This window comes from Eschrichtius robustus, chromosome 4, assembly GCF_028021215.1.
Source record: "Eschrichtius robustus isolate mEscRob2 chromosome 4, mEscRob2.pri, whole genome shotgun sequence".
In the NCBI taxonomy this organism is placed as follows: domain Eukaryota; kingdom Metazoa; phylum Chordata; class Mammalia; order Artiodactyla; family Eschrichtiidae; genus Eschrichtius; species Eschrichtius robustus.
This window is the reverse complement of record NC_090827.1, coordinates 151,899,511-151,925,219: the sequence shown is the minus strand read 5'-3', so window position 1 is coordinate 151,925,219 and position 25,709 is coordinate 151,899,511.

The following is a 25,709-nucleotide window of genomic DNA, read 5'->3' as shown; positions in this document are numbered from 1 at the left end:
GTACAATCTGGGAGCCTAATAACTCATCAGGAATTCATTAAATAATAGACCTATAAGCTCCTTGAAAGCCCTCGGGGGCTCCGCTCTCCCAGCCCTGCCAGAAGCGAGGTGCTGGGGCGGAGACAGGCCCCCAGCCCCCATTGGAGGGCAAGGCAGCCTTCAGAGCGGAGAGTCACCGAGTGTGGCAGAAATGAACTCGGCATCTTTCAGGGAACAAAATCATTGAGCTTACAGACTAAATTTAACAGCCTAATAGAAATATGCAGGTGAAGGTACAATTAATTTTAATTACAAGACTATACACTGTTGGTTGCACAGCCATGAGTAAAATTAAAATGGCAGTCACAATTAGGAAATTGCAACCTCATTGTGCAACAAATTAGTCACAAATTACAAGTGCGCCCAATGCTGCCTCTCCTGGAGCTTTACGGCCGTTCCTGCTCTTCGGCCTTTGTCCTCCCGGGGCGGGGAGCTGATCTCGTGGATCGGAGACGCACTCAGGTGGCCGGGGCCCCGCTGGGTGTCCAGGCAGGCGAGCCAGACAAGGAAGCGGACCCTCTCAGGTTCCCCACCCTCAGGGAACCCAACCCGCCGGCTCGGCTCACCCTGCTCTCCCCGAGTCCACAGCAAGGCCCGCTCCACGGGCCTCTCAGTTTCCCGCCGGGAGCGGGTTCGCAGCTTCAGCAGGGTGGCCGTCAGCCCTGCAGAGGAGGCCAGGACGTCCAGCGACCCCCGCCCTGTCCTCCCGGGCTTGGGGCTGCCGCTGCGAGGGCACAGGTGGCCCTTCTCTTCCCTCCCTCCTCAGGCGAGCTTGACCCTGCCTCACCTCTGGCCATACCCCACTGTCCAGTTGGTGTTTCCATCTGGGGTCCCCAGGTGCCCCAAACCCAACCCTGAGCACCGCAGGGTCCCTTGTCGAGCCCTTTCTCCCCGGGGCGCCTGACTCACTGCCCCACTTTCTTCCTAAGGCTCTCAGCTCTCCCCTCCCCTTCCCTCCCGCTGTCTCTCCCCCAGCTCAGCCTGGACTCAGACACCTGCCTTCAGCCCTTGCTCGTGACCCTCCAGTGACTCCCTGTGCCCCGAGGGTGGGGTCACAGCTTCGCCTCCCCAGGGTCTGGCCGTGCCCCATGCCCTCGATCCGGGCCCCTATTCTCTGCCCTGCAGCCTAGCTGGCCCTGCCCCGTCCTGGTCTTCATAGCTGCCTCCTGGCACCGTGCTTTCGTTCATGCTCTTCCCTCCGTGGAGATGCTGTTCCCTTTGCTCGCGGCTAATCCTTCAGTTTCCCATGGGTCCTGTGCCTCAACAGGTCCCCCTACCACGTGCGCCCCTGGAGGGGGTGTGGGGGTCAGAGGGCTGCGAACACAGCAGCCAGAGCAGCACGCAGGCCAGGCGCTGGGGGTGTGGGAGCTGACGGGGGGCAAGAGGGCGGTGGGGGGGTGCTGAGGCCCCCAGGCCGGCGTGGTGACCGCTGAGCAGGCACTGGGAGGTGCAGGTGATGGTCACTCTTGCACGAGGTCGCACGGGGGTGAGCGGTGGGCCGTCCATGTCTCTCTGACTCAGCAGTCTAAGCTCAGGACTTGCAGCATTCTGCCGTTTCACCGGAAAGCTCATTTCTGCTCCAAGCGCCCGGAGGGTACAGCCACGACCCAGAACTGAGGCATAGATAGGAAGGGAGGGCCATGGAAATGGCCGCCTCGCCGCTGTGTGTGACCGCTCGACCACTCCGCTGGGAAACGCAGTGGGTGCCCCCTTCCCCCCTCCTCCCTTCTGTGCCAGGGCTTGGGGGGCTGATCTGTGTGCTCTCCCAAATCCGCCCCCCATTTAATTCAGGTCTGTGGGGCTCCCTGCCAGAAAACCCAGCTCTCAGTGCCCACCCTCCAAGCTGGGAGGCAACCCAGGCCACAGGGAGGGGTGTGCGAGGCCTTTGCACTGGCCCCCAGACCCCCAGCCTCTTTGTTGCCACCTGCCCTTTTGTGGGGCATTCCCACCTTCTGACTGACTGCTCCTCCCCCGTGGCCTCCAGGCCAGGCTTGGCGGGCAGTCCTTTACACTGTAGTATGAATGCAAACCGCAAATCGCTGGATCCCATCCCTTAGCTCTCCCAGAAGAAGGGAGGTGGTGCAGAAGGGGGAGGGCTGCCTTCCCTAGTCCCGAAGCTTAAAGAGCACCAGGAGGCGCTCCCCTGACACCAGGACCACCCCCCCCACCAACTCACTCAGCCTTTCCAGGTCTGCAGGGCCCCAGTGGAAGCCCCTGCCACACTCGGGGGCTTGCCGTGTGTCCCGGGACAAGCCGCCCCCCTCCGCCTTCTCTCCACCTTCAGCGTGGGTGAGGGTCCAGGCAGGTGGGAGGAGGCTGAAGGTGTGGGTGGGAGGCGCTTAGCTCGGGTTAAGGTTCATCCCGCGATTGTGCAGGCAGGAAAGGGCCGGGAGCCGAGGGGCGTGCAAGGGTGACCCGGGCAGGGAGGGGCCATGAGTGGGGGGTCCCCGTGGGGTGGCTGAGCGGGTCCTGACCCTCTTTTCCATGCCATCCTGACACCCCCTCAACACTGTCCCATCTACTCATGAACGTGGCCCTGAAGACCCCCCAAGTGAGCCCAGCCGCCGGGCCCCTTCCAGGGAGCTGCACAGACGCGCCCAGAGCATCCCGCTGGCCCCAGGAGGTCAGGGCGGCCACCCCTGTGCCTGGTGTGTGGCAGCGCCAGGACCTTGGCGCTGATGCCTGCGGGGTGGACCTGGGTGGCAGCCTGGAGGGGGTGACATGGCTCGGCAGGGCCCATGCCCTAAGTAACAGGGAGTGGAGGGCAGAAAGAGGCCCAGGGCGGTGGGGGGAGGGTAGTGCCGCCCGCCCAGTGCATTCCGGAGTCCCCTCCGTCCCGCTGCTGGCGGCGTGCCCTCGCGCACACGGCAAAGCCCTGTGCCCAGCACTGGCGCTTGACACCAGCTCCCACCGCCGGCTCCCTCCTCTGTCGGGGGCAGGTGAGGGGCTGGGCTGCCTCGTGACCCCGCCATCGGACCAGGGGCTGGGCGCAGCGCCTTCCTGCTCCCACCCACGTCTGCAGAGGTGGTCGCGGTCCCAGCTGGCAGAGTGGAGGTGAACCAACAGACTCAGACAGAAACTCTCCCGGATCCCAAAAGGGCGGTGCCCATCCGCCCAACAGGGAGCTCTCAGCACCTTCCTCGTGCCAGCAAGTCCCAGGGCCCCCGGCAGCAGGGGTCCACCGCCCCCCCCCAAAGCCACACTCCAGTGATGCCAGCCGGGAGCCACTGGGGGTCACTCCTCCCGAGGGGGCAGCCCAGGAATGCCCCGGGGAGGGGGTTTCCCAGGGCTGGGAGCTCGAGCTAGTCTTGGGTGCCCCAGGGCCACTGGGGTCTCGTGCGCTGGTCCCTCTGGTCAGTGAGTGCTGGCATCAGCCCGGGGAGGCAGATGCAGGGTCCTCTCTGACCCTCGGACAAGGTGGCCTCCCAGTCTGAGGCTTTCTTGGGGCATCACGTCTTCCCTCCTTAGCGTTTCCTTCACCTACCAGTCACCGCATCCCAAATGTTTCCCGCCTGTGTGCCCCGCTGGCCCGCACCCTCCGTGGGGGACGTCTCCGTCTTGTTCCCTGATGGGCCAGCCAGGCTGGACAGGGGGTGAGTGTGGGTACGGACATTATAACTGTATTGAGTCTTCTGCCCATGGATGTGGTCTATCTCGCCAGTATTCAGTTCTTCTTTAATTTCTCTCAGCAGTGATTGGTATTTTTCAGTGTACAGGTCTTGCACATATTTTGTCAGGTTTATCCCTATATATTTAATGTTTTTGATGGCATTGCAAATACTGTTTTAAATTTCGAATTGTTTGTTGCTAGTACACAGAAATACAATTGATTTCTGTACACTGATCTTGCATCCTGCATACAATCTGGGTGCTTTTTATTTTTGCTTTACTGCCCTGGCTAGAATGTCCAGTACAGAGTTGAATGGAAGAGCTGGGAAGAGACATCCTTGCCTTTTTCCTAATTTTGGGGTGAAAGTATTCAGTCTTTCACCACTAAGTATGACATCAGCTGTGTCAGGTGTGCCCTTCATCAGGTTGAGGAAATTCTTTTCTGTGCCTATTTTACTGAGGATTTTTATTAGAAATGATTGCTGGATTTTATCAAATGATTTTTCTGTCTATTTAAATAGTCATCAGGTTTTTCATTTTTAGCCTGTTACTATGGTGAATTACATTTTTGAGAGTTAAACCAACCTTGCATTCCTTAGATAAATCCCACTTTATCATGATCCTTTTAAAATACTGTTGAATTCCATTTTCTAAATTTTAAGAATTTTTGCATTTATGTTCATAATGGATTTTGGTCTGTAGTTTTCTTTATTTTTGTTGCCTAGTGTTGGGGTCAAGGTAATATTTGTCTCATAGAATGAGATGGAAAGTATTTTCTTCTCTTCAATTTTCTGGAAGAGTTCCTGAAGAATTGTTATTATTCTTCCTTGAGACCTATTTGGGCTTGGGGTTTTCTTTTTTAGAAGGTATTTAACTAAAAATTCAATCTTTAATAGCTATAGGACAATTCAGATTTTCTATTCCTTCTTGAATGGCCTTTGATAGTTTGTGTCTTTTGAGAAATTTGTCCTTTTCATCTAAGTTGTCCAATTCATTGGCATAAAGTATACCCAATAGTCCCTTAATATCCTTTCGATATCTGTACAATCTGTAATGATGTCACTTTTCTCATTCTTGAAATTGGTCACTTGTGTCTTCCCTCTTTTACTCCTGACTGGTCTGGCTTGTCAGTCTTACTGACCTTCTCGAAGAACCAGCTTTTGGTTTCATTGATTTTCTCTATTGTTTTTCTGTTTTCTGTTTCACTGATTTCCGCTCTGATGTTTATTATTTCTGTTCTTTGGTTTACTTTGAGTTTTATTTGCTCTTTTTCCCCTTTGTTTCTTTTTTTTTTTTAATTTATTAATTTATTTATTTTTGGCTGTGTTGGGTCTTCGTTTCTGTGCGAGGGCTCTCTCTAGTTGCGGCGAGCGGGGGCCACTCTTCATCGCGGTGCGCGGGGCTCTCACTGTCGCGGCCTCTCCCGTTGCAGAGCACGGGCTCCAGACACGCAGGCTCAGTAGCTGTGGCTCACGGGCTTAGTTGCTCCGCGGCATGTGGGATCTTCCCAGACCAGGGCTCGAACCCCTGTCCCCTGCATTGGCAGGCAGATTCTTCACCACTGTGCCACCAGGGAAGCCCACCCCCTTGTTTCTTAAGGTAGAAGTTGAAGTCATTGACTTAGGATCTTTGTTTTTTTCCAGTATAGATGCTTTCCCTCTCAGTACTGTACTGCTTTAGCTGTGTCTCAAAAACTTTGTATTTTCATTTTCATTTAATTCAAAATATTTCCTCATTTCCCTTTCGATTTCTTCTTTGACCCAGGGGTTATTTAGAGGTATGTTTTTTAGTTTCCAAATATTTAGGATTTTTCTAGGTATCTTTCTGTTATTGATTTCTAGTTTATTTCTGTCATGGTCAGGTAACATACCTTGTATGAATACTTTAAAATTTTTTGAGACTTGCTTTATGGCCCAGAATATGGGCTTTCTTGGTAAGTGTTCCTTGTGCACTTGGAACGAATGTGAAATCTGCTGTTCTGAGCAGAGTGCCCCATGCATCAGTCAGGTCAGATTGGTCGATGGTGTGTTCAAGGCTTCTGTAGTCTTCATGATATACTTTCTACTTGTCCTATCACTTATTGAGAGGGGGGTGTTGAAATCTCTGATGACAACTGTGGGTTTATCTATGTTTCCTTGTGTTTTTCTCAGTTTTTGCTTCATGTATTTTTGTTTTTTTGTTTTATAAATTTATTTATTTGTTTATTGTTGGCTGCATTGGGTCTTCGTTGCTGTGTGCGGGCTTTCTCTAGTTGTGGCGAGCGGGGGCTACTCTTTGTTGCGGTGTGCAGGCTTCTCATTGCGGTGGCTTCTCTTGTTGCAGAGCACGGGCTCTAGGAGTGTGGGCTTCAGTAGTTGTGGCACATGGGCTCAGTAGTTGTGGCTCGTGGGCTCTAGAGCGCAGGCCCAGTAGTTGTGGTGCACGGGCTTAGTTGCTCCGCGGCATGTGGGATCTTCCCGGACCAGGGATCGAACCCGTGTCCCCTGCAATGGCAGGCGGATTCTTAACCACTGCACCACCGGGGAAGGCCTGCTTCATGTATTTTAAGCTCTGTTATTAAAATGTTTCTGTCTTCTTGGTGAATTAACCCTCTATCATTATGAAATGACCCTCGTTATCCCTGGTAATGCTCTTGCTCTGAAATCTAGTTTGATATTAATAAGTCACTCCAGCTCTCTCTTTTTTTTTTTTTTTAAATTTATTTATTTATGGCTGTGTTGGGTCTTCGTTTCTGTGCGAGGGCTTTTCTCTAGTTGTGGCAAGCGGGGGCCACTCTTCATCGCGGTGCGCGGGCCTCTCACTATCGCGGCCTCTCTTGTCGCGGAGCACAGGCTCCAGACGCGCAGGCTCAGTAATTGTGGCTCACGGGCCCAGTCGCTCCGCGGCATGTGGGATCTTCCCAGACCAGGGCTCGAACCCATGTCCCCTGCATTGGCAGGCAGATTCTCAACCACTGCGCCACCGGGGAAGCCCCCCAGCTCTCTTTTGATAAGTGTTAGACAGTTTATCTTTTCCCACCCTTTTACTTTCAATCGGGTTGTCTTTATGTTTACAGTGGGCTTCATGTAGGTAGCATGTTGGTTATCCGATCAGACAACCTTGGCCTTTTAATTGCAGTGTTCGGATGATTTGCATTGACTGTTAGCACCAATGTGTCTAGGCTTAAATCCACCTCTTCTTTTTGTTTCCATTTGTCCCATCTGTCCTTTGGTCCCTTTTCCCTCTTTTTCTGTCTTCTTTTGGATTGAGTATTTTTTATGACTTCTTTCATTAGTTTGTCAGCGATAATTCTGAATTTTGCCCTTTCAGGGGTTGCTTTGGGGTTTATAAAGTGCATCTTCGGTTCCTCTCCGCCTCCTTCCAGGTGACCTTCCACAACCTCATGGATCATGTAGGAGCCGTGCCCAGCACGTTCCAGGGTCTCCTTTCCTGGTCTCTGTGCTCTTTACTTCTATACATGTCATAAGTGTTCACAACACATTATTATTTTTTTTACTGTTTCGCTTGAAACCCTCAGTCTCCATATATACCACACCTGGTTCTCTTTACTCTCTTGTGCAGATACAGGTGTCCATCGGGCAGTGGCTTCCTTCTGCTTGAAGGATGTCCCAGCACTCCTGGAGTGTGGTTGATGAATTCTTCCAGCTCTTTTTAAGATCTGAAAGAGTCTTTAGTCTTCCTTTGGGTTTGAAGGATATTTTCACTGGCTGACGGTTTTGGTTTTCTGTCTACAGATGGTGTTCCAAGGTCACCCGCCCCAGGGGAGAAAGAAACCTGCTGTCACCTCGTCTTTAGGTCTTCGTACATCACGTGGTGTTTTTCTCTGCCTGCCTGAGGACTCTCCCCTATCACTAGTTTTAATTAATTGTGCTGGGGGTTTGTGGAGCTTCTTGCCCCTGTGGGTTTATAGCTTTCATCAACTTTGGAAAGTTTTGCTCACTGTTTCTTGAAGTATGCTTCCCGTGCCCCCTCCCACTCTGGGAGCTCCAGTTACACACAGATTTGCCGGATGTCGTCCTGCTGCCCCCGCTGCGCCCCGCTCAACCCCCAAAACTGCAGCCTGGAAACCTTCTAAGGTAGCAAACCGGGCACCCCTGGGCTCCCCTCGCTGTGTTCTGTCTCAGGGTCACGGTCCAGCCCTACCTGATGTCCCGGGTCTGCAAAGCCGTGGCTTCACGTATCTTATCTAGTTTTTTCTCTGCTTCTGGTGGGAGGGTAAACGCAGATCCTGTTCCTCCATCCTGGCCCTGTGTGGAGCTCCCTCCTCCTTTTAAATCCGCTCAGCCGGTTTCCCGCCCCTCAAGGCCACCAGAGACCTCTGTGTGTTACCTTCGAGCATCCATTCTCGGTCCTCATCTTGGCCCCTCCCCCAGCCTCCCTCCCTCCTCCTGGGGACACGCCCGCCGCCTCCCCACGGTCTCTCCTCTGTCCCCTCGGCTGCTTCTCCTCATTCCCTGACCCCTAACGGTGCCAGTGATGCGCCAGGGCTCAGGCTGGACCCTCGCCTCTCCTCCTGGCCCCGCAGTCTCACTGGGTCACGTGGTGTAACCCCCTGCATACGGGGACGCCCACGCTCCTGTCTCCCGAACTCTCTCCGGATTCCCAGGAATCTGGCCGCCACTCAGCCTCTCCAGCGTCCCGGCGGTGCCCGAGGGAAGCGTCGGCCTCACTGCGCTCAGCAGCTGCTCTCCCGCCCCGTCCCTGTCCCCTCCGGCAGCTGCTCGGGCCAAAACCTCCACTTCACTGAGGTCATTCAGACCCCTCTCTCTCTCTCTCTCTCTCTCTCGTGAATGAACCCCACGGCCTCTACTTTCAAAGCCCACCCTGAGCCTGACGCTTCTTGTGGCCCCGCCGGCACTGCCAGGCCACCCCCCGGTCTCACCGGCCATGGTGGTGGCCCCGGCCCCTCCTTCCTGCATCCCCCCAGCCCCACAGTCCGCTCTCTGTGCCGCTCGGGGTCCTTCCACACACCACCCTCGCTCTTCCCTCTCGAACCTTCACTTCAGGGAAGTCACAGCCCCTCCGCGCTCCTTAGAGCCTGTGTGCGCTGCCCAGCGACCCCCCGGGCCTCGTCGCCGCCCGTCTGCCAGCCTCGCCAGCCTCCTCACTGTGCCCTCCTGCCCTCCCTCAAGTCGCCGCTCTCACCGGACCACCCCACGGAAGACAGCAAGTCCCTGCGCTCCCCCGCCCCACCTCCAACCCCGCAGCTGTCACTTTCTGACACCAAGGTTACTTATCATGTTCTTGGGTCACCTCTGTCCCTGGGACGCCAGCTCCACGTGGGCGGGGACCCTCGTCCCTTTGCTCCCTGGCCACACCTGAGCGCCCAGCGCACAGTAGGTGCTTGGTCAGCATTTACCTGGTGACAGAGATGCAGGGAAGGAAGACCTGAGGGCCAGTCGCTCATCTGAGCCCTTTGGAGTCGGCCCTTGGCGGGCAGGGAGCCCAACCCAAAATCAAGTTTGTGATGAAAGTTTTAAACCACGCTGAGGGTTTTGTTTGTTTGTTTGTTTCTATTTATATTATTTTTAAAATTTTTAAATTAAAAAAAATTTCTTTTTTGGCCGCGCTGCGCAGCTTGCTGGATCACAGTTCCCTGACCAGGGACTGAACCCGGGCCATGGCAATGAAAACTCGGAGTCCTAACCACCGGATCGCCAGGGAAGTCCCTCTATTTTATTTTATTTATTCATTTTTTATAACCATTTTTTAAATTAAAGTGTAGCTGATTTGGGACTTCCCTGGTGGTCCAGTGGTTAAGAATCCACCTTCCAATGCAGGGGACGCGGGTTTGATCCCTGGCCGGGGAACTAAGATCCCACATGCCACGGGGCAAGTAAGCCCACACGCCACAACTACTGAGCCCGCGTGCTGCAACTAAGACCCGACACAGCCAAATAAATATTTTTTTTAAAATTATAGTTGATTTACCCTGTTGTGTGAGCTTCAGGTGTACAGCAAAGTGACTCAGTTATACATATATATACATATATTCTTTTTCATATTCTTTTCCATGATGGTTTATCACAGGATACTGAACATAGTTCCCTGTGTTCTACAGCAGGGCCTTGCTGCTTGCTGAGTTTTCATGGCCAGAGGTGACCAGGATGTTAGGAAATCTGCTTGAGAGTCACTGAAAGACAAAGCATTTGACGGAAGCGACTAGAGAAAACCAGAATCTCCTCACGTCCCCCTGCCGACTGGGGCCTCCCCGCGTGTGTGCGGCCCCTCCAGCCACGGTGACCGCGGGGCCCCCGCCACTGCCTTTGACTGGGCCCGGGCTTGGCGCTGGGCAGCCCCGAGACTGGAGGCTCCGGGGGCGGGGGCCCCGCGGTGCGCGAGGACCCCGGCTCCCCCCGGCCGGGTGAGCTCGGCCAGAGCGGATGGTCGGCTGTGGGGGCCTCGGGCTCGGCCTGTGGGTGCTGCCGGCTGGAGGCCCGCGGCGGTGGCCCGGGGCGGGGCTGGGACGTCCTCGGGGGCCCGGCGGCAGGAGGAAGGGTCTGTGTGGGGATGAGTGAGAAGTGGCCGCGGCCCGCAGGCGTTCCATCTGCATCTGGTCAGGACACATCTGCAGACACGCACGAGGGGACACGGCAGGAAGTAACCTTCACGCGCGTGGGCCTCCTCCTCCCGGGCGCTGGGAGGGCCCCCAGGGCCCCCCCCGTCCAGCCCACACCGCATGGGCTGTGGTGGGCACGAGGACGTGCCGGAGCAAGGGGGCTTCTCTGGGGGTCCCCACCCCTGCTCCTGGGGGAGGGTGTGGCCTGCATGGAGGAGGAGGGGCCGAGGGATCACCGTCACTGGTCCCGGGGGCCACAGCAGTCCATTCAGAGAGGGCTTGATGCGGGGCCCCCTCCCCTGTCCCCACCTGGGCACTTGCAGGGAGGCACTGGGGGAGCCCTGGACTGCAAGTGGGGCACGGGTGTGAGCTCCACCCCAGAGCATTGGACAAGGCGCCGCCGGCCTCAGTCTGCTCACCTGGGAATGGGGGTCAGGGTCCCTGTTCCGCTCACCTGGGCAGGCGGGCGAGGGTTTGATCTGAGCGCCATCCTGGCTCCAGACTCTCAGAGCCGCCAGGAGAAGTCCCACGGTGGGGACATGGCCGAGGCGACACGCCCCTGGGGGTGTTGGATGTGTGTTTGCAGGCTGCATGGTGGAGGGGCTCCACTGGACAGAAAGGGGCCCGGGCTGATCGTGGGGGGCGTGAGAGCCCGACGTGCGCCACCCGCCCCGATCACGCCGACACGGGTTCGAGCCCCAGGACCCGGTGGGGCTTCTCGGGGACGGGAGCCATGGTGCCTCTGGCTCCCCAGTCCCAGCAGGCGGCTCACCCAGAAGCGCCGGGGCCCGAGGATGGCCCCCCAGCAAGGAGGTCCGCGCTGGATCCTGCCCCGACCCAGGCAGGCCCTGGGTCCCCAGCCTAAGCTTCCTGGGTCTGTGAAATGGGCCCTCCCGTGAACGGTGGTTGTGGGCGGGCGGCCAGGCCGCAGAGGTGGGGATCCCTGACTGCCGAGCCAAAGCCAGTCCTGGCCGTGTCCGTGGTCCGAGAGTGCAACTGCCCCCGGCCCTGAGCCCGGCCGCGGCCAGGGCCTCACGGAACCCCACGCCCCTGTCCGGGCTCAGGACTGGCAGGCCTCCCCCTGAAACGCCCCCCTCGGCCTCCCAGGAGCCCCGGCACACACACAACTATTTAATTTTGCTCTGGCAAGGAATAATAGAGTCCTGTGTATCTATTACAGATGTGGAGAGATTGGGCCACCTCAGGCTGTGCTGCAGTCAGAACCCTAACAAAGCTCCTGCAATCGACTCAGCCTGCCATTACCCATTCAACGCGAGTAATAAATGAGCCGGGAGCAGCCTGCCACATACCACCCGGCCCAGATAACGGCTGAAAGGGGAAAATTAAATTTTGCTTTTGTTGAAACATTATGATTTATGTATTTGTAATATAGGCTGTGGTGGGCAATTGGGGGAAGAAAAGATTGCTGAGTATCCTTCAGGGTTACTGATGGCCCCACCGGCCACTCAGAGAGCTGAGGCCAGCCCACTGCCCTTTATGGACAGGGATAATAAGAAACCCCAGGCGCCCCTGAACCCATTCCTGGCAGCAGGGAGAGAGGCTGGGAGGCCCCCCAGGGAGGCCGGGCGTGGGGTCCTCTGAACGGGGGGGTGGGCAGGGGCGGCGTCCTGCTGGCTTGGACCCGGAACCGGGCATTCGGATCGCCCCGTGCCCTATCTGGACCTATAAAAATAATTAACTTCTCCTGCCTGGCCCTGGAGAGACAGACACGTGAGCACATCCCGGTAATTTATAATCTTGCTGTCCTGCCCCTTAATGCAGCAATCAGAACAGAGCTTATCACGTTGTAGAAGGTAATGAACTTACTAACTCCTGGCACCCGAGTTCCTGAGCGAGGGTCTGGGCGGAGTGGCTCCCCCCAGACGGCCGTCGGCAGGCACCTTAGCTTAGTGGACAGGGCAGGCCTGTGGCCCTGGGCCCATGTGGCCTGTGTGGCCAGGGTGAACCACGGTCCAGCTACCCGGAGGCTGAGTCCCTGGCTGGGTGGGGTGGGCAGAGGGCACACTGAGGGCCTCATGGGGGGACCCAGGCAAAGCCTTCCCACTCAGAGCCTCCGGTCGCCCACCCGCGGTCCCCCTGCCCCAGCACGGCCAGGTGCTGGAACGCCATGAACTGCTCCCACGTGCTTGTTCATCCAGAGTCCCTGATGGTCCCGGGGAGCTCGCACGTGTGACTCACCTCAATGTCCTGAGCGGAGAACATACCCTACAGATGGGACTGGGGACCCCTGCTCCTCCAGAGGTCTGCTGTGGGGTGAAGGCCTCTGTGACCCCTGCAGGCTCGCAACGGTGGCCCCTCCTCCATTTGGGGATGCCCAGTCTCATGTGAGGGAGGTCAGCCATGTGCCACACTGTGGGGGTCTCCCATGGGCCTCTTCAGCCCCCTTCCTGCCATCTTCGGGGGGACAGGGCCCATTTCAACTAACTGGCCTGTGCCCCCAGGACCCAGCATGACCCAAACTGTACTCCCCTTTTCCCACCCCTCTGCTCCCCCATAGGGTCCACCTCAGTCCCCTGTAACCCAGGGTGCAAGTGGGGCCTCACCGCCTCGGTCCTTCCACAGCCACTCACAGCCCTGGCCCTCCCTCAGAAGGTCCTTTTGAATCACCCCAAGGGCAGAGAAAACCTGCTCCTTGCTGACACTCTCTGAGCTGCTGGATCAAACTTTGCCTGAAGCAGATTTCCTTGGCCCACTTGGCTGTTTAAGCCAGAGCTCTCCTTGCTCCCCTTGTGAGTTGGGGTCCTTGTCACTTGCACCACAGGACTCCTGGCAGTGCCCCTGTTTCTCTCTGGGACCACGCTGGCCTCTTGCTCTCGCTCGTCCTGGGACACAGGCTCCTCTGCTCAAGGCCCCGCCTCTGCTCCCAAGAGCAGGAATGTGATTGGTCCCCCTGGCCCGGCGGTGGGGGGGGGGGTCGGCCACACCCACTGCTTCGGGCAGACTTACCTGCGGCACAGGCTCCTTACTGCAACGGCAGCTGATCCGGCTTCCGTGGGGCTGTGAGCACGCATGGTGCCGGCTGGGCTGGGCCCTTCCCTTCCCGGCCCGAGAAAGGGAGTTTCATCGCACACGCAGAGGCGTGGGGCTGGGGGTGGTCATTTTAGTAGGAGATATGTTTTGTGTTGGATGCTGATTCCCTGAGAGCGGCTGCACCGTCTCCCTCTGCGGTGGTCCTGCTGACTGCTGGGGGTCCCGGCTTGTGTGCGGCCCGGCGCCCCGCCCCTGCAGGCTCAAGCCCGGGCCTGCCCCGCCGCTGCCCCTCCGCACCAGGGCCTGAAAGGAGGTGGGGCTCCTGCCCCGGGAACTGTTGAGCAGACCCCACGGGGCGGGCGGGGGGTGGGCGGGTGGGTGCTGTCCAGGGCACCACGGCAGGGACCACAACTGGCGCTGGTTCTTTGGATGCTGCCCTCCAGGCGGCCCGCCCCCCCTGCCCTAGACGGGGCCTATTCAAGGCGGGGGTGGGGGCAGCTGGGATCCTTCACCACCCAACGGTGAAGGACTGGCCACCCTGCGAGGCCTGGACCAGAGAGGGAGGCCCGCCCAAATCCCAGAAGGTGGGGCTCTGCAGGGTGAGGAAGCCGTGCGATAGACGGGGGTGGGGGGCAGGGGGCACAAGGATCAGATCGGCTCCTCCCACCCCGGACCCCAGGCCTGCGTGGTGGGCACAGGTGGGCGCTTGCCGTGTGCCGTTTGGCCAGGACCGAGGCCTCGTTGATACTGCTAGGCTACAAGGAAGGTGGGCGGGGTGTTCTCCCTGGAGGGGCTGTGATGAGAGGGAGGTGTGAGGGATGGGGGTCCCTGCGGGGCCAGAGCCTCAGTGAGGGGCAGCTGGAGGAGGGGGGACCACTCCCTGTGACCCCCTGTGCACGGCTCAGAAAGCCCGAGCCAGGCCAAGGGCAGGGACCAGGCGCTGGGGGGCCGGCAGACCCCCACGGGGGACAGCAGCACGAGGGGCACCCAGAGATGGGCCGAGGGGTATCCCGGAGCGAGTGGCGCGAGGGTCCCCATCCTCTCCACCGCTCCCCTCAGTGTGGGTAGAGTGAGCCGAAAACCGGGGCCCAGGACGGGGGCTTCTGCTCAGGAGACCACGGCCCTGAGGTGTGGGGTACAGACCAGAGTGATGGCCCCGCCGTGGCAAACAGGAGCGATGCCCGTGGGGAGGGGGGCATCCGTGTTCTTCCTTGGAGCTCCCGAGGGGGCAGCCCTCAGAGCCAGGCCCCCTACCCCCCAGGCCTCTGGCTCATGGGCTCCCCAGCCTGGCTCTGCTTTGGCCTTCAGGCTATGTGTCCACCTCGTCTGACCACGACCTGCCTGGGGTTCGCGTTGCCAGGGGCACCCCCTTCTCCTGGAGGACACTGCCCACTGGGCCGTCTGAGAGCTGGAGGGGTGTCTCTAGGGAGGAGGCGTGGCTGGGGTCCTGCTGACAGAGCCCCCACCTCCCCGACATGAGATACCTCTGACCCTCTCCACGGAAACCCAGGCTTGTTCACGGCAGACCCAGGACTGGGGACCAGGACTGGGGCCCGGGAATGATGGGACGGTCAGCAAGCGGCTGCCTCCCCGGGACAGGGGTGGGATGGGCAGCGTCCTCTGTTGCTCGGAGCAGGCCTGCTGGAGCCCCAGCTCCAGGCTCACCAAGTTCACCAACCCGAAGGGGCAGCAGGTGGCCCCACTGGGGTCCAGGGTCCAGCTGTGGCCAGGGGTGGGCCTCCGGGGCCTTCACGGCCAGGGGTGCTCAGGGACACCTGGGAGAGCCTGGTGGGCTGAGGACACACCCTGAGAAGTGTGGACTCACCCTCCAAGCTCAGCGTCCACATCTGTAAAATGGGTGTGGGTCCGCCTTGCAGAGGCCTGTGCAGACCAAGGAGGGAACAGCGGGAGGTGCGGGCCCGGACGTGTCCCTATCTGAGCCCTGACCTGATCGGCCCTTCCACCCCCGAGGTCGGAGTCGGGGGTGTGGATTCCCACGGGCTGGCTCCCCACCAACCTCTGTGTCAGTCCTCAGGAGGCGAGAGGGCGGGGCAGCAGCCCTGACCAGCAGCAGAGCCGTGTGGGGCTGGGTCCTGGATCCTGGGTCCTTGGCGGGCACCTGCTGGGGAGCCGGGCAGTGTCGGGGGAGGGGGTGCCCCAGGAGGCTGCATCCAGCAGAGGCCTGGGAGAGCCACACGTCTCGGAGAAGGCGTCCTGGGCTGCTTCCTTCTGGCTGGGTGGGAGCGGGGTGTGTGTGCGTGTGTGAGCACACGTGTGCATGCATATACGTGTGCATGACTGTGCATGTCTGCGTGTGCCTGGTGTGTGCCTGTGTGTGGGTTGACGGTGCTTAGGCCTGGTGGGCCTGCCCTCCCTGCAGCCCCCAGAGGAGGGGTGGGTTTTCCAGAAGGTGAATTTGGTGCGTTTGGGAGAGACCCTGGGCAAAGGAGGCTCAGCCCCTCCTGCTCCCACCCCTGGGTCCTCTGGGGGCCGAGCTGCCTTCAGACACACCTCGGCCAGCTCTCCCTGAGCTGTCTCGCAGGCAGACCGGCCTGGGAGGGAATGCCTGGCTGATGACAACGGGGGTCTGGGAGACCTGGCCGTGGACCCCCCGCCCCCTCGCACCCCTCCCCACTGGCGTCAGGGCTGCCTGAGGTCTGGAGCAGGCTGGGTTTTCCGGCTGCCTGAGTTCTCAGTGCACGGAGCCTGGGAGACCCCAGGACAGCCAGGATTTGACCAGGAGGTGATCCAGCCAGCAGGCCTGCACCCCATGATGGTCCTGTGGGACCAAGCTGAGTGGCGCTCTGGGGCCACGTGTGGCCACCTGGCCTGGAGCCCTGGGGTCCTGCCCTGTGGGTCCTGGTTCACTAGTGTTCCCGGAGTCGCCGAGGACCCAGCTGGGCCCCTCTGCCCGGGCCCAGAGCAAGGGGCTTCTACCCTGGCCCACCAGCAGACCTCCCTGAGGGCTGGGTACGGCGGGGCGATTCATGCCCTTGGCCCAGGTTCAAGGGGAGACGGCGCCTTCTGTTCCGGGAGCGCCTCTGCAGGCCACCCCCAGCCCTCCCTCCAGCCTCCGGCCACCGTGAGGTCAGCTGCCAGTGGGAGGGGCGGGTGCGGGAGACCAGGTTTTCCTGTGTGCTGTGGGCAACACGTGTGAGCCCGTGACCCAGGCCCCAGTGCCCTCAGTGGGTGGCTTTCCAGCCTCGTCCCCTGCGTCCTCCGGGCTGCGGGTGGCGCCGGGCTCTGAGTGGAAGCTCGGTGGCAGTGGCGAAGGGACGCCCAGCGAGGGCTCTGCCTGCCCCGCCGCTCCCTGCAGGACGGGACGAGCGAGGGATGGGCTCGGGGAGAGGGCAGCCGCACTGTGTCGCCCATCGCCAGCTTTCTTTCTGCTCCTGGCGTCCAACCTCAGGGTCCGCGACTGTGCTGCGTTTGGGGAGCCGCCAGAGGCCCCCGGTGTGGCTCGGGAACTGAGGGCCGGTGGGAGGGGACGCATGGCACCAGGTCATCCCCGCAGCCCGGGGAGCCTCGGGCAGGCGGGCTCCGCTGGGTAGGAGGCCGGCGTGGCCCCTGGTGGGGGTCCCGCCTCCCTCCAAATTCGCCTCCAGGGCCCCGTCCTCCAAGTTCATCCCCCAAGGCTGACGGAGGCACGCCTGTGGATTTGGGGTCCCGCTTGCTCACGGGGAGGAGAGGCCCATGAATGCTGAGCAAGCTAAGAGTGAGACACTGAGAGTTTCTGGGATGGAGTCTGCGGGTTTAGGTCCTGTGGGCGGGGCAGGGGTGGGGGTGGCCCATGTGTGTTGGAGCCGAGCTGGCAGCCGACCAATGTCATTTTGAAGAGCATGAAATTTGTACCGAGCACACTCTCTCCTCCTGATCACTTGGGACGTCTCCTGGTTTCAAGGCCACTCTGCGTGGAGAGAGGCTTTCAGGGCGAGGCCGGGGCCGCGTGGGCGGTGGTCCCAGGCGCCAGGGTCTCCGTGAGGCCCCGGCTGGGGGCAGAGGGAGCTGACGCCCCGAGCAGGATGGGAGGGGCCCCAGCCTGGCCTGCACCGAGCCTGTTTTCACGCATCTGACGGGGTGGGAGTGACATCGGGTCCACCTGCCTGGAGAGTCTTCCGAGGGCCGTTGTGCCATCACCAGCCACCGGCAGGCTCCAGTTGGAGCACCCGGCCTGGGAGCCACCCTGAGGCTTCCAGGCAGAGCCCCTCGCCCACAGACCCCCTCTGCCCCTGCCCACCGGGGCTGGCCGGCCGGGGCTTGCCCTGGCGTGGTCAGTCAACAGCTGCGTCTTGAAGTAACTGTAGGTGCTGGGCTCTGGGGGCTGCCTGGCCCCCCGCTGGACCTCCCTTTCCCGAGGCCCCTGCAGAAGGGCACAGTGGCAGCTTCAGACTTTCTCCTCTGAGGGCGGCTGCAACCTCTGTGGGTGCAGAGGCAGCCTTGCGGGGCAGCTGAGTGACATCACGCCTCCTGAGGGCCAGTGACTCTGTCAGTGTGGGCTGCTGGAGGGACCCCTGGGCCCCACCCCTGCCCTGCTCTGCCCACGCCCCGCAGTGGGCAGGGGGAGTCTGGAGTCCCGTGGAGGATGCCAACCATTTCCATGTTGTTTTGCTCTTTTGTAGATTATAGGACATATGGGCTTGGCTTCAAGGCTGGTCTGGAAGGGTGGAAGACGCCAGAAGGGCAGTGAGTGGGAAGAGGAAGGGGGCCCCACTCACCGCCCAGCTCCTGGCCTCGGAGACACCACCTCTGAGCTGAGAGGTGAGAGGTCCAGGAGGCTGCCCAGGACGTGGCAGAAGGACGAGGAGCTAAGACTCGGGCCTTTAGCAACGGCAGAAGGACAAAGAGTCACACCAGGGGCTTCCCTGGTGGCGCAGTGGTTGGGAATCCACCTGCCGATGCAGGGGACACGGGTTCCAGCCCTGGTCCGGGAAGATCCCACATGCTGCAGAGCAACTAAGCCTGTGCACCACAACTACTGAGCCTGCGCTCTAGAGCTTGCGAGCCACAACTACTGAGCCCACGTGCCACAACTACTGAACCCCGCGTGCCTAGAGCCCGTGCTCTGCAACAAGAGAAGCCACCGCAATGAGAAGCCCGCGCACTGCAATGAAGAATAGCCCCCGCTCACTGCAACTAGAGAAAGACAGCGCACAGGATCGAAGACCCAAAGCAGCCAAACACAAAATAAAATAAATAAATTTATTAAAAAAATAGAGTCACCCCAGTGACCATGGGCATCACCCCTCTGTGCTTACTCACTGTCTGCTAAATTCACCCCGGACTTCAGTCCTCTGTGAGGGCAGGAGCAGTGTCTTGTCCCTGGTGCCATTCCCTGGAATGGAGGAGGGATGAGGCATGTGGATGGATGGGAGAGAGGATGGGTAGATGGATGGATGGATGGATGGATGATGGGTGGGTGGATGGATGGGTGGATGGGTGGATGGATAGATGGATGGATGGATGGATGGATGGGTGGATGGATGGATGGATGGATGGATGGATGGATGGGTGGATTAATGGATGGATGGATGGATGGATGGGTGGATTAATGGATGGATGGGTGGATGGATGGATGGGTGGGTGGGTGGATGAATGGATGGATGGGTGGATGAATGGATGGATGGATGGGTGGATGAATGGATGGATGGGTGGATGAATGGATGGATGGATGAATGGGTGGACGGATAGATGGATGGATGGATGGATGGATGGATGGATTGGATGGATGTATGTATGGATGGGTGGATGAATGGATGGATGGGTGGATGAATGGATGGATGGATGTATGGATGGGTGGATGAATGGATGGATGGGTGGATGAATGGATGGATGGGTGGATGGGTGGATGGATGGATGGAAGGATGGGTGGATGAATGGATGGATGGATGGATGGATGGATGGTTGGATGGATGGGTGGATGGATGGATGGATGGATGGGTGGATGGATGGATGGATGGATGGATGGATGGATGGATGGATGGATGGTTGGATGGATGGGTGGATGGATGGGTGGATGGATGGATGGATGGATGGGTGGGTGGGTGGGTGGGTGGGTGGATGGATGGATGGATGGACGGACGGACGGACGGACGGACGGGTGGATGGATGGACGGACGGACGGATGGACGGACGGACGGATGGGTAGACGGATGGATGGACGGGTGGATGGATAGATGGATGGATGGATGGATGGATGGATGGATGGGTGGATGGATGGACGGATGGATGGACGGCCAGTCGGTGAATGTGTGGATGCCCCTGAGCAGCTGACCATGGCCGCACACACACAACCATGCTGACCGTTCTGTAAATTTATGACCACAGCCTCAAGGGGTCCTATGCACCCCTAGCGATCAGAATCCATCTCTCTCTCTCTCTCTCCCAACCTCTTACTTCTGGGACACCCTCCTCTCCTCCTCTTCTCTCCTTAAACTGCCAACAGTCCTCCTCCCTCCTCAACCTCAGCTGACCTGCCTTCATCTACCAAGAGGCCCGGATAATCTAAAAATAACGTCCTCTCTTACCATCGCCACCTCCACAGCCACCTACCTACCTGCTCCCACCTGGACACAGGTGACCTCCCTGCATTCCTGGGAAGGCCGGCACCAGCTCTTGGGCACCAGACTCTCACACGGATGTGTCAATTGACTGATGGAAAAAACAGATGCCTGGATAGGTTGATGGATGGCTGGATGGCTGGTGGATGGATGTATAGATATATGGAGATGGACGGGGCTTGACGGGCGGACGGGTGCACGAAGGAGGTGATGGACTAATGGATGGACGGACGGATGAATCTGTACCTGACTGGACCACTGGAGGAGGGAAGAACAGATGGGGGCACTAGTACATGGCGGGTAAGGGAGCGAGGCTGACAAATGGGTGCGTAGATGGATGGAAGAGCAGATCACCCGTGTCTGGAGAGAGCTGAGGGTGTCCCTGTCCACTCCCAAGCCTTGGTTCGGGCCCCCACAGCCATGTCAGGGCCTCCCCACCCTCACCCCACTGCTGGACGGCCCGTTGACCACATCTGCCTCTGGCAGCCTGGACCCGGTGGAGGCCCCTGAAAGGGTAGGCGTCCCTGGCTCCCATGAGCTTCGGTCCCGGGCTGAGCGCACATCACTGGAGGAGAGCGTGTGACTGTGTGTACGCGCACAGGTGTGCATCTGAGTGGCGTGCCGAGGGCGGCCCGGCGCGAGGGTGGAGACCCAGCACCGTCCTCCTGCCGGGGGCAGAGGTCCCTCGGCTCTTTGCAGGGGTCAGTGCACGCCGCGAGTCTTCCCCTTCTCCCCCGCCCTTGGCTTCTCTGAAAGGTCTCAGAGGGCGCGGGACTGTCGGGGGGCTGAGGGAGGCCGGCTGGTGGCAAGCCTCTCCTGTGCACGACCCCCGCGTGTAAGAGAGGACAGCAGTGCCACCACCGCCCGGGAGCCCCCCCACCCTGCCGCCCTGCAGCGAGGGTCCCGGGGGGGCTGCGTGTCACTCAGGAGGGGTGGGGACAGCCTGTCAAGGGTGACCGCGTGGCAGCCGGCAATTATGTGATTGCCCGGCCACTCACTCCAGGCCAGGGCTGTCGCGCCTCGGGCCCAACTCAGTGGCCAGGGCGCAGGAGGCGCCACTGACATTTCTTCATCCGCGGGCGGTAATTGAGGTCCCGGCCTGGACCACAGGCGGCTCCTCCCTGCCCCCGCGGCAGCCCCCACCTAAGGCCGAGGGGGATGGGGAGGGTCCAGGGTGGATGCCCTCCCTTCCCGGAGATGTGGACCGCGTGGACCCTCAGGCCTCCCCGGCTGGAGAGGGCCCACGGCCTCTCAGTCTGAGCTCTGAGTCCGGCTCTCGAGCCACCTAAAGGCCCCCCTCGCCCCCCACCCCACCCCCCAAGCCACCCGCAGGCACTGGACCCCAGCTGTGTTGGTGCGCGAGACCCTCACTTGGGCCGCTCCCACCTGCCGTCCCCCCCAGGGAGCCAGGACCCTCCCCGCTGCTTCCTCTCCCCACCCCCACCCACCTGGCCTCCTGAGAAGGCAGGTCTCCATCCCCTGCTCCCCGCCGCCTGCCTCCCCAACCCCCGGCCGGCCACCCTGTCCCAGGAGGTCACGGCTCAGGCCTGGCCCCCAAGACCTCCTTTGCCACCCCCGGGACATCCTATCACTTGGCCTCTGACCCGGGACCCACCGACTGGCATGTGCTCCTCTGGGACTGAGGACCCTCTCTTCCTGGCCTCCATCTTCTCGCTGCCTCCTCACGGGGGTGGGGGGAGGTGGGGGGAGCTCTCAGGGCTCAGTGCCCGGCCCTCCACTGCCCTCTCTGCCCCACACTCAGCACGACTGAGAGCGCATATGGTGTGCACGCGTGGGGCGAGCGCATGTTTGTGTACATGTGCTCGTGTGTGTACGTGCACCTGTGTGCTCACGTGCGCTGTTCACGTGTGCGTGGTGTGCCCGCAGGTATGTGCCCTGTCTGTGCATGTGCCTTGTACGTGTGTGTGTTCTTGTGTACACGCGTGCGTGTGTGTGTGCTCGCCCACCCCCACAGCTGTCACCCACCAGGAGAAGGGCCAGGCGCAGACAGATTGGGACAGACTTTGCTCCTAGCTCTGGCTTCCCACGCCCACAGCCTCCGTGGGCGCCCCCTGCACTCTCCCTGCCACCTCTGCTCCCCAGCTCCTCCCCACGTCTGCAGAGCTGAGTGCTGCAGACCCCCCTATGGAGCCCTGGTCTGAGGGACCCCACCCCAGGCCCTGCAGTCCCGGGCAAGGCCCCCCACCCCAGCCTTCCTCCAGGGCCTCTGACCTGCCCTGTCCTCTCCCGGGGGCCTCAGAACACACAGGACGAATCAGAGGGCCCTGGAGTCGGTGCCCAGCTCCCCACATCCCTGGTGGCCGCTCAGCCTCCCCGAGCGTGTGGGCCACTGTGAAATGGGGGCGGGGGAGCCCCCCCCCAGCTGGGGGTCAGGGTGGGTCCCGGGCAGCCCGCTCAATGCCAAGTGATCGCGAGCGCCGGCAGGCGCGGCTGCAGAGCCGTCCCAGCCCCCTGGGAGCCGCCGGGGCTGGGGGCCCGGCGGGCGGGCCGGGGGCTCTGCGGTGCGCAGCGAAGGCTATTTAAATGCTCCATTGGAGAGGGATTAAAGTTTACGCAAGGTCACCGAGGATGTGATAATTATAATCACAGGTTTTGGCTCCACAATGACAGCCATTTGTTATTTCCGCTCGGGCGGCTCCCGCGGCCCCGAGCTGGTGACAGGCGTGGACTGATTTAGTGGCCCGAGCCCGCACCCCTCCCCTCCCACCGCAGTCCCAGCAGCCCCCACTGCCTGGGCCGCCACGGGGGCTCCACCCCCGGGGGCCGGGCTTATTACGGGATGGGAGGGGGAGTGGACAGCGGCGACCGAGAGGAAGATGGTGGCAGAGGCGGAGGGGCGCGAGGGCAGGGTGGGCCGGGGACCTGGGTCCCCGGTGGGGGAGGGGGCTGTTGGCACACAAGCCCGCCCGTCCCGGGGCCTCAGTCTCTCCATCTGTGGAGTGGGGGTGCGCTGTGCCCGAGGTGCCTGGCTCCGGGGTTGGACCAGTTACAGCGTCTATCATTACCGGCCATGTTAATAAGTCAACGGTGGCCCTGGCGCTGGACTGGAAGGGTCTGTCCAACTCCACACCGTCTCCAGCTGCAGTGTACGCTTGGGTTGTGGGGCTTTCCTGGAACAGGGTCCATCTCTCCCGGAGGAAGCGTCCTCCCCGCAAACATCTGGCAGAGGCCCAGGGCCTGGCACAGGTCCATCAGGGATGTGCCTCAGTTTCCCCTCTCCCGACCCGGAGGACACAGGGTCCCTGGGGAGGGGAGGCAGGATCAGGCCCCCCCTCCCGGGCTATTGCCCTGGACAGAGTTGGCGGCTCCCCTGCACCAGGGTCCCTGAACCCTGGACCATTGGTGCCGAGAAGGTCTCAGCAGGCAGCACCAGGCTGGTGAGTCCCGGCTGAGATCTGCCCAGAGGGGCCCTGAGGGCGGGGCACTTGCTGGCCAGGGCCCCTTTGCTTCCTCCTCTGTCCCGGGATGACAGTGGGAGGACAGAGTCCGGGAGAGCTGGCCGGCCCCTGGGGCGTGCCCTCCACACACTGGGTCCAGGGTCCCTGGGGCGGCTCTGCCGGGGCAGAAAGAGGGGAGACCCCTGCACCCTACCCACGCCCCACCTGCCTTCTGCCTGTTGCTGCCCCGGGACTGATGCAGCTCTTTTTGTTTGTTTTCGCCATCAGAGGTGAGAGCGCTTTAATACATATTAAATGGTGATAAATCGGGGGTCCGGGCGGCCAGCCTGCCGAGGAATCTATCTTGGAGGAAGTGAAGATTGGTAACTTGCAGGCAGCATAAAAATCAAGCCAGAGCCCGTCTGGGGAGGCTGTGTCCCGGGAACCCTGCTCTCTGGGGTGCCTCAGGGGACCCGCCGTGCCACGGCAGACCCAGATGGCCAGAGAGCCCTCTGCCCTGGCCCTGGTCTGAGCGGGCCAGGCTTCAGCTCTTCACCCAACTCCCAGCGAGGCAGGGTCGGCCTGGGCCAGTCCTGGGCCTGGACCGTGCCCCTGGGCAGCTGGGGGCCAGTGGGGCTCCCGGTGACTGGCTGAGGCCCACCCGCCACCCAGGTCTGGTCACTGGAGTCTCCCTGTAGCCCCCCTGCCGCCCCCAGGCGGCCCCTCCTGCCTGCTCCCATCCCCACCCACAGCAGAGGGACACCTGCCAACACTCTTAAGACCCTGTGTGTCCCTCCAGGGCCTGAGGCTGTTTCCTGCCTGGGGCCTCGCAGCCTGACCCTGCCCAGGGCCCCACCCAGGGCCCCACCTGCTCCCCAGTCCTCACCCCTCCGGCTACCGGACCAGACCGTAAAGCCTCATCACACCCGGCCTCCAGCCGCGTCTGATTGGCCAGATGAGGTCACGTGCACTCTCCGGCCAATCCCCTGCCAGGGCCATGCCCAGCCCTTGACTTGGCCCAACCAGGGCCCAGGTTTGGGACGGAAAAATGACTTTTGGGTTCTAGAAGCTGATCAGGAACCCCCTTACTTTCATCCTGTCTGACCCTTGCCCTCCCTTGGCCTCTGACCATCCTGACCTCTGACCTCCCTGGCCCCTAACTGCTCTGAACACTGCTCTCCCTGATCATTGCCCTCTGTGGCCCCTGCCCTCCCTGAACTTTACACTTCTGGCCCCTGACCTACCTGACCTCTACCCTCCCTAACCTCTGTCCTCCCTGGCTCTTGCCTTCTGCCCTCTGCCTTCCTGACCCCTGACCTCTCTGACCTTTGCCTTCCCTGACCCTTGTCCTCCCTGACCCTTGCACTCCCTGACCCTTGCCCTTTGGGCCCCTTCCTTCCCTGACCTTTGCCCTCTCTGACCTCTACCCTTCCTGGCCCCCATCCTCCCATGTGGCAGCGCGCACAGGAGTGGCTGGAAGGGGCCCCGGGCCTCAGGGTGAGGACATGATGTCAACCTGCCTTGGAGCCGCCCTGACGCCCACAGGTCAGCACGGGGCAGTGCTCCCCGGACGAGTCTCAGGGGCTTCTGGCTGCTCTGCGTCCCGTCCCTCCCGGGGGCGCCCCTGCTCTGGGCCCCTCCACTGTCCTCCTGAAGTGGGGACCCTGCCCTTGAGCTGCCCTCCCTGCGTGGAGAGATAGCCCCCAGCCCCCCTTTGGGCATCAGGGTCCAGCGGGGCCTGTGGGGAGCAGGGGGAGAGGGGCTGGCTGAGGCCCAGGGTCTGACCTCCGCAAACCCTGCGAGCCGGGGAGGACGCTGCTGGGAGACGTGAATCTGGCCGGTCGCAGCTTAGGGAAATCCCTCTCTCCTTCCTTTTCCCCAGCCTGGGCCCCAGGGTGCTGGTTGGACCACCCCCCCCCAGGCTCAGCCATTGCAAAAGAACATGGCCTGGCGTCAACCTGGCAGTGGCCTCACAGACCAGGACCCACCCTCCACCCTCTCCCTCCTGGTACAAAATATGTAAATGCCCTGCGCTTCCTTCCGTGATCAACATGATGAACCTCTTCTGTCGCCTCCCAAGAAAAATTCCCCTTCCGGGGAGGTAATGGATGTGGGCCAGGCGCCCAAGGGGAGGTAATGGATGTGGGCCAGGCGCCCTCCGGGTTGGCGCTCACCGCCCCGTCCTGGAGAAATTGATGGACACGCCCGGGAGGTGCCGAGACTCCCTCTCCACTCAATCAAACGAAGAGGTTTTATGTAAAACGCCCGCAGATCTTTCAGAGACGGCCACGGCGCCCCTCACACGCAGGGCGACTGTCCTCGGGAGTGGGGCTGACTTCTGGGGGTGGGGCAGCTCCCCAAAGGCCCCGGTCCCCTCCAGAAGCAGAGGCCCTGGTGGCTGTGTCCCCTGGGAAGCCTGGCTGGGACGGGCTGCTCCGCTCTCCGGCACGCCCTCCGCTGTGTGGGCTGGCGCTGTCCCAGAGCACACCCGCCCCCCCAGGCCCCGGGAGCATCGGCTGAGCAGGGGGGCGGGCCTGGTGCCCACTTTGGGTGCTG